The sequence below is a fragment of the Chiroxiphia lanceolata genome, chromosome Z, assembly GCF_009829145.1.
Source record: "Chiroxiphia lanceolata isolate bChiLan1 chromosome Z, bChiLan1.pri, whole genome shotgun sequence".
NCBI lineage: Eukaryota > Metazoa > Chordata > Aves > Passeriformes > Pipridae > Chiroxiphia > Chiroxiphia lanceolata.
This window is the reverse complement of record NC_045671.1, coordinates 442,416-454,864: the sequence shown is the minus strand read 5'-3', so window position 1 is coordinate 454,864 and position 12,449 is coordinate 442,416. Positions and strand designations below refer to the sequence as shown.

The following is a 12,449-nucleotide window of genomic DNA, read 5'->3' as shown; positions in this document are numbered from 1 at the left end:
CGGGCGGGATCGGTCCGTCGGTCGGTCCCGCTGCCCCGGGCAGGATCGGTCGGTCCCGCTGCCCCGGGCGGGATCGGTCCGTCGGTCGGTCCCGGTGCCCCGCCAGGGTCGGTCGGTCCCGGTGCCCCGGGCGGGATCGGTCCGTCGGTCGGTCCCGCTGCCCCGGGCAGGGTCCGTCGGTCCCGCTGCCCCGGCGATCGGCGGGCAGGAGGGGCCGAGCCCCGCGGTCGGGGAGCCGGAGCACAGCCGTCCGTCTGTCCCCGTGGCCGCGCTCGGGCAGCCCCGGCAGCGCAGCCGGCCCCGGAGCTGGCACTGACCGTGCCGCGGCTCAGGCACAGCCCGCTCCCGGCTCTGCTTTCCGCGTTCCCCTCCCGCCTTCGCAACTTCGGCAATTTCCAACAGCCACTTTTTCCCCGCACTCAGGAAGGTGCAGCTCATCCGACACCTGATGCTCTCCTTCTTCTCCCCCCCCACGTCTCTGCAACTCGCACCCTCCACTGGCAACCCCTCTGGTTTTAAAAACCCACTTAAAATATTTAATCTTTATTTCCAGAGGAGGCAGGTCCTGCCTATGATGCAAACAGCTACACAAGAGGAAATAAGAAAACCGGACGCCGCCAGGTGAGTCAAAGGAGGGCAAGACTGCAGACAACTACTGTCAGGAAATCCCCTCTTAATAAATCTCCGCAGCTCTCCCTCCTCTGCCCCAACGGGCCGCAGGGAGCACGGCCAGCTGGGCTGGGACCGGCTGGGGACGGGCAGAAATGAATCCTTCCTTGCAGTCGCACGCGCCGTGCTCGGGGAGGGCGGGAGGTGAACCACGCTGGAAAGGAACGTCTCTCGCTCCTCGAAATCCCGGCTTCCCACAGAGAGAAAACTCTTCCCTCGGAAGTGTCGGCGCCGCCTGTTGTGCCCCTGGGACGCTGGCTCGGCACGGACACGGGGAGCAGCTGGCAACCGCAGCCCCTCTGGCCTGGGCCCAGGACGGCACCCGCAGCGTGGACAGGGTTTGCCCCAGTTCAGAACTGAGCCCCGCGCTGATGCTGCCCAAAACACCCCAAACCCCTTCTGAGGGCCAGCGATGTAATTCCCGGAAAATGAATCTCCTCTTTTATGCTGACGCTGCTGGCACTTGGGAATGCAGGCACCTTGTGTTTGTGGACCAGCACGGGCAGCCATTCCCAGGGCCCACCTCCCAGAGCTGCCACGCCGACATCATCTTTTTTTCTCACATTTTCAAGCCCTTTGTTGTTTAATTTATACATACAAAAGTTACATTTGTATTTTCAAATGCTATAAGTCTACATTTAGAATTTCTTATACTCAAAGATTCTCTATATAATACAGTAGATACAGGGTTGTATTTTGAAATAAATTTTTTACATAAATATTATTTTTCAATATATATAAAGATGAGAAGCACTATGTTTTTTATTATTTTCTGCACATACAAAGCCCCCATGAATTTTTAAGCATTTCTGGGCTGTAACTTCCCTTTTTTTGGGCCCCCACTCACCTGCCCCTCCACCCCATCGTTGCTCTCCCAGTGCCATCGGGGTGTCCCAAACGACATCATCACCTCCCAGACTCCAACCCCCTCCCTTTTCACTCACCCCCAGAGAAGGCACAGAACGAGTCAAACTGCCCTGGACAGCAGGACATTGCTTTAATAAAGCCATTTCCCCCATTCCCAATTCCAGCCCTGATCCAGTCTGGGTATTGCCCCATTCCCAGTTCCGACCCCGGTCCAGTCTGCTCACTTCCACAATACAGCTTTAAACTGTGGTTGGATTTAATACACTGTGGGGAAAGGATTTGTTTATGGACAAGTCATTTTTTCCATTTCTTTTCTGCAGAGCAATGAAAGGAAATGCAGCTTGTTTTCCGACAGCAAACACTCATTGTGACAAAATGAAGTTGCAATGAAATTATGCAACTTAATGAAATACTTAACAAAGAATTATGGAAGCTACAGTATTTTATACTTCAGATGTCTTTTTTGTCTAATTGAAGCTTTGTTTGGTTCTGTTACTGGCTGTGATCAGTGTAAATGTCCAACTAAACACACAACAAACACAAATCCACGAAAAAACCAACCCAACCCACCTCTGTCCTGCAGAGTGCAAAGCAGTGTAATGCTGAAATGCAGGATTAGCCAGCCCTCTTTACAACAAAGCTTTAAAACCACAAATCCTTGCTCCTTAGACCCCTCTATCCTGCTTGCTCTCCCTGTGCATCCAGCCCAGGGGTCTTTTCAAACACCTCAGGACATGGATCCCAAAGATAAATAACCTCCTGATGATTACCATTGATTATTCTCCCCATTTTTCATTCAGGGCCTCATGCAAACTTAATTTATTCTTGCCCAAATGCATCTGCTGTTTTTACCCAACATTTCCTGCCACTTGCTGTGGATGTTTCATTAACTTGACAGATTAGTCTCCAAGTTTAAAGTGCACTATAATATAAACTTAGGATATATTCATTACAAATACACTCTGTTCTGATTTTATTATTTGACTCTTTGCTAATGTAGCGTGCTGGAAATGACAGATGTTCCACCTGGCCTCTGGGTTATTTCCAAAAACATTGTGGCAAATTATTAAAACACTTTAAAAAACGAAAATGCATTTGAAAAAATAAAATAAGATACATGAAACTGAAAGTGGTTGCACTGTCATACACTACTAATGGGGAATTATCAAAGGGAGGAAAAGGCACTGAAACTGAAAAGTAAAAACCTTGTATTAATGAGGCTGAGACCTAAGAGGAAGGGAATAGCCACCTCAGCAGTAGCTGGATTTTCCAGTGGCCGAGTCCAGCTCCACCAGGATGTGATTCCATGACCTGAGCACGGTGAGGCTGACCTGGAGTGCTGAGTGTGCTCAGCCCTGTGTCTGTGATGCACATGACACAGCCCAGGGAGCTCTGATCATGCCTCACACAGTGCCAGCCAAGGCCCAGCAGAGACAGGAACACAACATTTGTCCTCTGCTTTCCAGTCTTTCACCCTCTGGCCTTGCCGGCTGAAGCTGCCACTGCTGCAACTGCACAAGCTATAACCACAACTTCAGTTGTGCTGCCATGGGCAGAAACAGCTGGGAGAGACCTGGGGCTGCTGCTTGGTCTGCTAATTTGGACTAATTTGGACTAATGACTCATTCCACTCTGTCACTTTTCCAGGCTCCCTGTGCACTGCCGTGTCTGTGGATACACGTCTGTGCCACAGGAGCTTTCTGTGTGGGCCTCAGGGCTCTCCCCTAAGCTGTGGTACACTCAATTTTCATGTTACAGACCTCTATCACTGCTGGATTAGCTAAAGGACACGACCTCTCTGTGAAATCGGTTTTTAAACGAAAGGTAAACTTTGTTATCTTTTACCTTCAGTGCGAGGTTCAGAGCTGGACACCGGATCAATACTTGGCAAACATCAGTCGCATGCCGTGGGCAGATGCCTCTTTGCTGCACCTCTACGTGTGCTCCTGCAGAACAGGCCTTTAGTTTTAAGGGGCTCTTTACACAGAACACAACCACAAAACAACCCCTAAGTGCTTCAAAGTGGGGTAACATTGTGTGCGAGTCTGGGCCTTTCCTTCCTCTGCAGCCCCACTAGAGTTCAGGGAATTGAGAGCTGCCTGTTCCCACAACTGACAGCATTTTCCCCACCAGCCCAGGAATTTCCTTTGCTCCAGTGCTTTGCTCCTGTGAACAACAGAAAAGTGTGAAGTTTGAAACAGTTCCTCCTCCTCACTAAGCTTGCAGCTGATTCACTGTCTCTGGTTCTATAATATTGATGTGCTTACACGTTCCAGCAATGGCTGGTTACAACCGTGCCCCTGGATGCAAAAAAAAAAAAGAAAAAGAAAAAAAGAAAAAACAGGAGTGTGCAGTCCAAATTATTAATTTTTCCCCCTTTTATAAAGGACTTTGATAGTGAGGCAGGAAACACCTCCCTGTCACTTCTTTTTGCCTTTGGTTTGCAACGGCGACACTGAGCCCAACACGAGACTTTGCCCATCAGCCACTAATTCCAGGGAGAACAAATGCCCAGGACAAAGGCAGGGCTGTTACATGCTAGGGAAGCAGCCCGAGACAAATCCAAGTTTCTCAGAAACAGCCCAGATGTGACAGATGCTCCTGGCCCAGTGGCTCTGTGCCAGGAGCACACGGAGCACAGGCCCCGGTGACGACTCCAGCCTGGCAGGGTCCTGGCACAGCAAAGGACTGGTGAGGATCCCAGGCCGTATGGCACTTGTGCCACCAATCCTCAATTAAAAGTGGACTTTCTGTTCCACTGGCACTTAGGAATGTTCCACCAGCATTTAGGGATTGTGAAACACGCTGTATCTTGCTACACCAACCACTTAGTTTCAGGCATGGCCCCAGAGTGCTGCTGGGTAAAACAGAGCTCTGGCCCACGGCCACAGAGGCCTGATAAAAACCATTAATGTTTCACATGCCCAGGTTCATGGATGTGAAATAGCTCCAACATGCCACCCATGAGCACATTGTGCCCTCACTCCCCAGCCACAGAGGGACTGCAGGAGCTTTCCCAGCAGGAGACACGTTTCACCCCCCAACACGTGTGTTCTGCCCACACCCCACACTGCAGCCAGCACAGCCAGGTCAGCCTGGGGGCAAACCTCCCTCACCCAGGGCCCAGGAGCAGCTCCATGTGTGCAACCCCAACAGTGACAGAGCAGCTCCTGGTGCCCCCCCTGCAGAACCCCCTGGGAGCTGCCCCAGGGCACAGCCCCGTGCCAGGGACAGAGCAGGCCAGAGACAGTCCTGGGGTCCCAGGGACAGTCCTGGGGTCCCAGGGGACAGAGCAGGCCAGGGGACAGTCCTGGGGTCCCAGGGGACAGTCCTGGGGTCCCAGGGCACAGAGCAGGCCAGGGGACAGTCCTGGGGTCCCAGGGGACAGTCCTGGGGTCCCAGGGGACAGTCCTGGGGTGCCAGGGCACAGAGCAGGCCAGGGGACAGTCCTGGGTCACCACCCACGGCACAGCACAGCGGGGGAGGCTCCAGCTCCCAGCCAGGGATCATTCCCAGTGCCCAGCTCCAGAACAGCCCGTCCTGCCCCGGAGTCCCACATGCAGCTGTGGCTCCAGCAGCCCCTGCCAAACGCAGCTCCATGGCCCAGGCAGGGGGACAACAACCTCCTGGAAGTTGGGAAAACATCAGCTGATACCCGGAGGAAATGACCCACTTCCCACTGGGCATAAAGATTCAGATTTGTATATGTGGTCGTTTGGTTTTTTCCAGTCATAATAAACTTCTGAGGAAGAAAACCAAGTTTTCAGGAGTATTCTAGGAACAGCAGGTGAGTTCTAAATTTCATTTCATACAGAATTAATCCTGCAAGCATTAATTAAAACTTGGGGGTTTTCTTGGTAATTGGAGAGAATAATCTCTGAATCCCTGAGTAAGTCTTGAAAGTAAATAATGTTGAACTGACTGCAAATTGCATAGTTTAAGAGTCTTCACTTGGACATGAAATGAACTAATTTTCTCTTGATCGTTATATGAACACAAGCCTATCTTCTATTTAATAAAAATAAAAATTAATTCACCAAGATTACTAAAACAAGAATTGCACGTGTTGAATTGATTTCCAGTACAACAGAAAAATACCAAGAGGTTGGGAAGTGCTGTTTTATTTTAGTGGCAGTAGAAAGTTTTAGCTTTTAAAATAAAAATGCCCCCAAACAGCAGCAAGCTGATACCAACGATTCAGCAAAAGGAGGGTGTTGTACTGCATTCCAGGGCTCTGGGGTTGCTGTGACATATAACCCCTGGAGGGACTATCACAGACTGACACAGCAGGTACCTTGGTCCAAAGAAAATTACTGAAACACCTTGCAGTATCTCCAAAGAAATATCCATACATAGATCTATAAAGTAGGCAAACCAAACAAAAGTTTCCTCCCTTCTCCCTCACTTTAGGTTTCTTCTCTTTAAAAAAAGGTTACTTTTCATGGGTGGATCTCTTTTCTCCATTATTAAAAAACAAAACAAAACAAGCAAACAAAAAAAGAAATAATAATTAAAAAAAAAAGGAAGAAAATTAGTTTGACCAGCAAAGTCCACACCCTGTTTCCCTCCACTGAAGCTGCAGATGCTGGCACAGACACCAGACAGGGATTCATACAGCCTAGACCTTCTAAATTGCTGGGACATGAACACCTTGAGTCCACCAACAGACTTTGGGATTACACGTCAGCAAAACCTTTTTGGGAGCTCTGTGCCACGTTGCTCAGTCAGCACACTGCAAACCCAGCATTTGCAAGAGCTGAGTTTGAAAAAGCCCTAGAACACAAAACAGGCACAAGTGTCCAGGACCCAGACACTATCCCACTTGCTCAGGCCATCCAGAGGCTGAAACACGAAGCCACCTCTGATTCACTAACCACACCTTCTTTAATTTCTGGTTTTCTATTTCTAATCTACCTTCAGAGAGCATGAAGGTGAGGGCAGGCAGGGGAAAGTTTTCTGGCAATTTCTTCCTGATCCAGCACATTATCCACAGATAACCATTTCATAAAGTTCATCACATCTAATACACGCCAAGTGACACCTCCTGTTTTAATTGCCAACTACACGAACCTCAGAGTCATCCCACTACAACCAAAAATTAGAAGTCCACTTACTTGTCAGTTTGAAGTTTCTCCAGCCAAGTCCAGAAGAGCAGTTGCAGGAACTCCAGAACTGTTGCTATCCAGCAAATTTAATATCCAGTGCAATGGGGAAGCTTGTCCAACTCAGCAGAGCCAGTTCTGAGGACCTCACCCCACAGAGAACCACTTTAGACTGAAAAACTGTTAGAAAAGTCCCTGAGTCACCCTCACAGCTGATCTCAATTAAGGCCTGTTAACTTCCAGGGGGGCCTGAACACCTGTGAAACTCTCGGTCCTGTTTCTACAGCCCGCAGATTAATAATTCCTCTTTCTGTGCTTTTGATAAATAAACTCCTCTCTCTCAGCAATTGTAAATCCCAAATTGAGAGGCTCCAATCGGGGAAGTATGGAAAAAAGAAAAAAATAACAACCCTTTACTAAAGGGCATATGTGTATTGGCAGAACAACAAAAGAACACAAAAAACCCAATTAAACAATAATCCCGGCCCCAAAAGTCCCCTTCAAAAAGGAAACAATTCGGTACTTCCCGTCCTCGGGTGCAATTCCAATAATTTTTGGCAGAGGGCGCCGTTGGGCTCTGGAGGGGCAGAGCCTGCAGCTGCTCTGTCCTGTCAGCAGGAGGTGCTGTTGGATCACTGAAGGCACAGAGCCTGCACTTGCTCTGTGTTGTCAGCAGGAGGCACTGTTGGATCACGGATGGCACAGAGCCTGCGGTGCTTGGTGTTGGTCACTGTTGGATCACTGCTGGAGGCACTGTTGGATCACTGTTGGATCACTGATGGCACAGAGCCTGCAGTTGGTCTGTGTTGGTCACTGTTGGTCACTGTTGGTCACTGTTGGATCACTGAAGGCACAGAGCCTGCAGTTGCTCTGTGTTGTCAGCAGGAGGCACTGTTGGATCACTGATGGATCACTGTTGGTCACTGTTGGTCACTGTTGGATCACTGTTGGTCACTGTTGGATCACTGTTGGTCACTGTTGGTCACTGTTGGCCACTGCTGGTCACTGTTGGATCACTGATGGCACAGAACCTGCAGTTGCTCTTTGTTGGTCACTGTTGGTCACTGTTGGATCACTGAAGGCACAGAGCCTGCAGTTGCTCTGTGTTGTCAGCAGGAGGCACTGTTGAATCACTGATGGTACAGAGCCTGCAGTGCTTGGTGTTGGTCACTGTTGGATCACTGTTGGATCACTGTCGGATCACGGGAGGAGCAGAGCCTGCAGTTGCTCTGTGTTGGTCACTGTTGGTCACTGTTGGTCACTGTGGGATCACGGGAGGAGCAGAGCCTGCAGTTGCTCTGTGTTGGTCACTGTTGGTCACTGTTGGATCACTGTTGGTCACTGTGGGATCACGGGAGGAGCAGAGCCTGCAGTTGCTCTGTGTTGTCAGCAGGAGGCACTGTTGGATCACTGATGGTACGAGCCTGCAGTGCTTGGTGTTGGTCACTGTTGGATCACTGTTGGATCACTGTCGGATCACGGGAGGAGCAGAGCGTGCAGCTGCTCTGTGTTGTCAGCAGGAGGCACTGTTGGATCACTGTTGGAGCACTTTTGGATCACTGAAGGAGCAGAGCCTGCAGCACTTGGTGTTGGTCACTGTTGGATCACTGTCGGATCATTGGGGGAGCAGAGGCTGCAGTTGGTCTGTGTTGGTCACTGTTGGATCACTAGAAAAGCAAAGCCTGCAGTTGGTCTGGGTTGGTCACTGTTGGATCACTGCTGGAGGCTCTGCTGGATCACTGATGGCACAGAGCCTGCAGTGCTTGGTGTTGGTCACTGTTGGATCACTGTCGGATCACAGGAGGAGCAGAGCCTGCAGTTGGTCTGGGTTGGTCACTGTTGGATCACTGTTGGAGGCTCTGCTGGCTCACTAGAAAAGCAGAGCCTGCAGCTGCTCTGTATTGTCAGCAGGAGGCACTGTTGGATCACTGTTGGATCACTGTTGGATCGCTGTTGGATCGCTGTTGGATCGCTGTTGGATCACTGTTGGTTCACTGGAGAAGCAGAGCCTGCTGTGCTCGGTATTGGGAGAAAACTCATCCCCGCTCCCCCCCAGTCGCCAGCCTCAGAGAGGGCCATCAGCCTGGCACGCAGTTCTGCCAGCCAGCTCTTTTGTGTGGGTCAATCACCCAAGGCAAAAACTGCCCTCCCCCATTCAACGTCTTTCTTTTACAGTGGGGCAGGGGAAAGAAAATTCCTATTTGGTGTTTTTATAAAAAGTAAACCTATAACACCACCCAAATCATTCCGGGATTCCCTGGTTCTAACAGAGAAACTTCCCAGTTATCCCTGGCCAGTTAACAAGTGCTACGGACACTTGGGCTGCAGATGAGTACAGAAAAGGAAAGCCAGGCTCAGACGGTGCCAAGCTGGGCCTTACCCTGCCCATCCCTGGGTGCTGACTTTGGGCCCCGTGGGTGGTCAGGCCGGCTGTAGGGAGCTCCTCCAGGCACAGCACGGTGTTAGAAAACCATTATAAAACCATTGTCTCCATGAGTTTTTAAGGGGCCAAACTGGTTTTCAAGTCAGGAGCTTTTCTCCAAAGAGCGAAGCTAGTGTGTGTGTGAGAGCCCACCCGAGTCCCTGCGCCGGGGGGAGCTGCCAGGCACATCCCGAGGCCCGGGAATGCAGCCCCGGGAATGCAGCCCGGGAATGCAGCCCGGGAATGCAGCTGAGCCATCCACCCACTGCAGGTGCTGCAGCGGGACAAGGGCCCTGAGTGCCCTCTCCACCCTGCCCCAAACTCTGCCTCAGTTGGTCACCAGTGCCCCCAGAATGGGCATTTCAGGAGCTGCTGCCCAGGGCGGGTGGCAGGGACAAGGACAGGGAGCGGGTCCCTCAGCAGTGCCACCCTCAGCCCTGGGCACGGACCACATGGACCGTGAGGGTCCCCCAGCAGTGCCACCCTCAGCCCCAGGCACTGGGGACAGACAGAATTCAGGCCACTGAAGTCTCTTCAGGTTCTGAGACAAGGATTTAAAGCAGTTTTTTACTTGCAAATGCAAGAACTGACTGAAGTTGCTTATCCTCGTTTGCATCCGACCCCCATGCTGTGCCCTGTCCCATGGTTCAGGTGCAGCTCAGAGGGCACTAATGGGGCTGGGGGTGCTGCCCTCAAACCCACCCCAGGGCATCCATCACATCCCGGTGTGCCCACCGTGCCTGCAGAGGGAGCAGCTCCCTGGGGGACTGCTAAGGACAAGTTTTATCTGTTAGCCTTCTGCTTACATCAGAATTGCCTAAATTCTGCCCAGCGCTGTTTCGCTGGGAAGCAGCAATGTCACGGATGGTGCACTGTCAGTCAGACCTCACTCCCTCCATCTGAAGACAATCCCCAGCCTGGATTCTCCGTGTGGGATGTGTCAGAGGGTGAACTGTTACGGGAAATGCCAGGATGGTCCAGGACTGATGTAATGAGCTCAATGATTGGGAAACGCAAATCGATTTTGTTTGCTGAGCCCCGCAGAAATCAGAAGAGATCATGGCTTCCAGGTTAAAGACCTTTGCTCTACTTTCTGCTGCTCTGAGTTAATCTTTCTTCATCCAGCAGTTGGAGTGACCAGCACAGATAATCTTTAACCACTGGCCATCGACTGACAAGGGTCAGAGCGCTCCCCTGAGGGGATCTGAGCTGGCCCAGCACTCGTACCCCTCACCTGTGCCCATGAGACTGTGGTACAGCACTGGGAAATGTGCTCCTTGAATGCTGCAGCAACCTGGGGTAAACTGACAAACACCAGCTTCTTCCACTCCCCTGTCCCCACTGACCCTACAGGCACACCAGGATCCTCCTCTGTGTCATTTTGCTTTACACATAAAGTTCAGGCTATTCTGATTTTAGTGTAGGGGGAAGAAAAGAATGAGAAGTGATTCAGGATCTGTAACAGAACCCTGACCTGGGAGTCTTAGCTTGCACTGACTGGTGAAACTGCCTGTGGAAATCTGAATAAATGCCATAACTGGGAGGTGACAGCCCTTCAGAGAGGCTTTCTAAATGGGCTTTGTTGAACATGCAATGTATTCATGGCCAGAATTAACCAGCTCCAAAGGAGATTCATTCTGTACCACTCCCAAATCTGTGCAGGTCCCTATCACCTGGAGACAAAACCAGTTCTCCTCGTGGAGCAGTGAGATGCTCATGCACAAAATATTTCTAACCAAAGAATTTCATAATGAAGGTTTTGCAGAGCCAAACCATAGCTCCTTCCTGTTTGTTAGATCTTCCCAGTGTGAAAAACTTCCTAACACAGCCCGATTTTTGCCCCTGTGGTGAGTTCTTCCTTCAGTTTTGGAGCTGATCTTTCACTGTTTCCACACAGAAAAGAGATCATCCCTCAGATTTCTATTTAACTCACCATATCCTCCACATTTTGCATAAGAAAAATGAGAGGAAAGAACTTTTGTATGGATCAAATTGTGTCCTTTGTCTAGTGACACCTTACTCAGCAGGAGCTCTGCACATCAAATGGAATCCAAGAATAATTTAGGCTGGAAGAGAGCTTTGGCTGTCACAGGACTTGGCCCTCTGCTCTGAGCAGTGCCAGCTTCAAAGTTAGACTGAACTCTAAAGTTCCATGGTTTTGCTGCTGGTTATATCTCCATATTTCCAAGGCAGGAATCTGGCTCTGGGGTGCATGGGACATGTTGCATTATCTGTCCCTGTGTCACCTTCAGCAACATTTAAACAAACCTTTTCTTTTTTCCAGGAATTTCCAAATACTTTGGCATTTGATGTCAAAGAACTGGCCCCAAGGCAATCTGCAGCAGTGCTGGATGTTGCAATGCAGGTCCAGCCCCTCCCCAGGCTCTGTGTGTAGTGGCCAGTGCTTCACCTACAACTGCAGAGCCCCATTTTGAGGAAACCTGGGGTTTTTTTCCAGAAACACAACCCCAGAAACATCAAGTAAGTGGTGTTTCCTCTGTGATTAAAAGTATCACATTTTAGTGTTCCTGTGCTGGTTTTGGACAACATGTGGTGTTTCGGGTTTGGTTTGGGGTTTTGTTTTTTTTTTAATTTGAGGTCTTTTGCCCTCTTTCCTGATCAATTGTACAGGTAACTTTTAGATACATATTTTTCGTATTTTTCTACTATTAGGGCAGACTCCATGTTAGTATGACTACTACTGCTACTCCTCCTCCTCCTCCTCCTCCCCATAAACCTGTCATCTTTACACATCCCAAAAGAGGGACATTCCACCCCAACCCACACCAGCTGAAAGCAGCCCCTGCTCACTGAGGGGTTTCTAAATGTGGAGGTTTGTGCAATGCTCTTGTGTACTATCTGGACAAGGTCCTGGGAGGTGTGTGCAATTCCTGGGTTTGCCAGTTTGTTCAGACAGGCTCAGCTGGAGCCAGGCTCTTCCCCCCACCTCCCAGGTGTGCTGGAAAGTAAAATCCTTTAGAAATGTGACAGGCTTTTTGACAGTTCTGAAGAATTCCTGTGCAGAGCAGACAGTACACCCAAATTAAAAAAAGAAAAAAGATGGCACTGTGACCTGAAGAACCCATCAAATCAGTCTCGCTGGCAGAAGTAAGCAATTAATATGCAGCCAGAGTAAACACTCTTCATCTCAGGGTTCAGCAAAACAGGCAACTGAACCCCCTGTATTTTGCATTTTTCCCTCCCCACATCTGTGAAGGAACAGAGAAAATCGAGGTCTCAGAGCTTTTTTTCCATGCCTTAGTCTGACTAAAGGTGACTGGCTCAGCGCAGCAAGGGCCATCTCCCTCCCCCAGATCAATATTTTAATATGGCTTATCAGAGCAAGAATGGGTTGTTTATTTAAGACCTCAGGATCCCATAAAGGGAGA

The 12,449-nt window shown here is 50.0% G+C and overlaps 1 long non-coding RNA gene across 1 annotated transcript; it reads right to left on the bottom strand.

The window, feature by feature from the left end:
* Positions 1 to 527: 527 nt before the first annotated feature.
* LOC116780845 lies at positions 528 to 7,510 on the bottom strand. The gene is made up of 2 exons (XR_004354668.1): positions 6,651 to 7,510; positions 528 to 1,243 (listed from the first exon to the last, which is right to left on the bottom strand). It is a non-coding gene; the product is annotated as an uncharacterized LOC116780845 (long non-coding RNA).
* Positions 7,511 to 12,449: the final 4,939 nt, after the last annotated feature.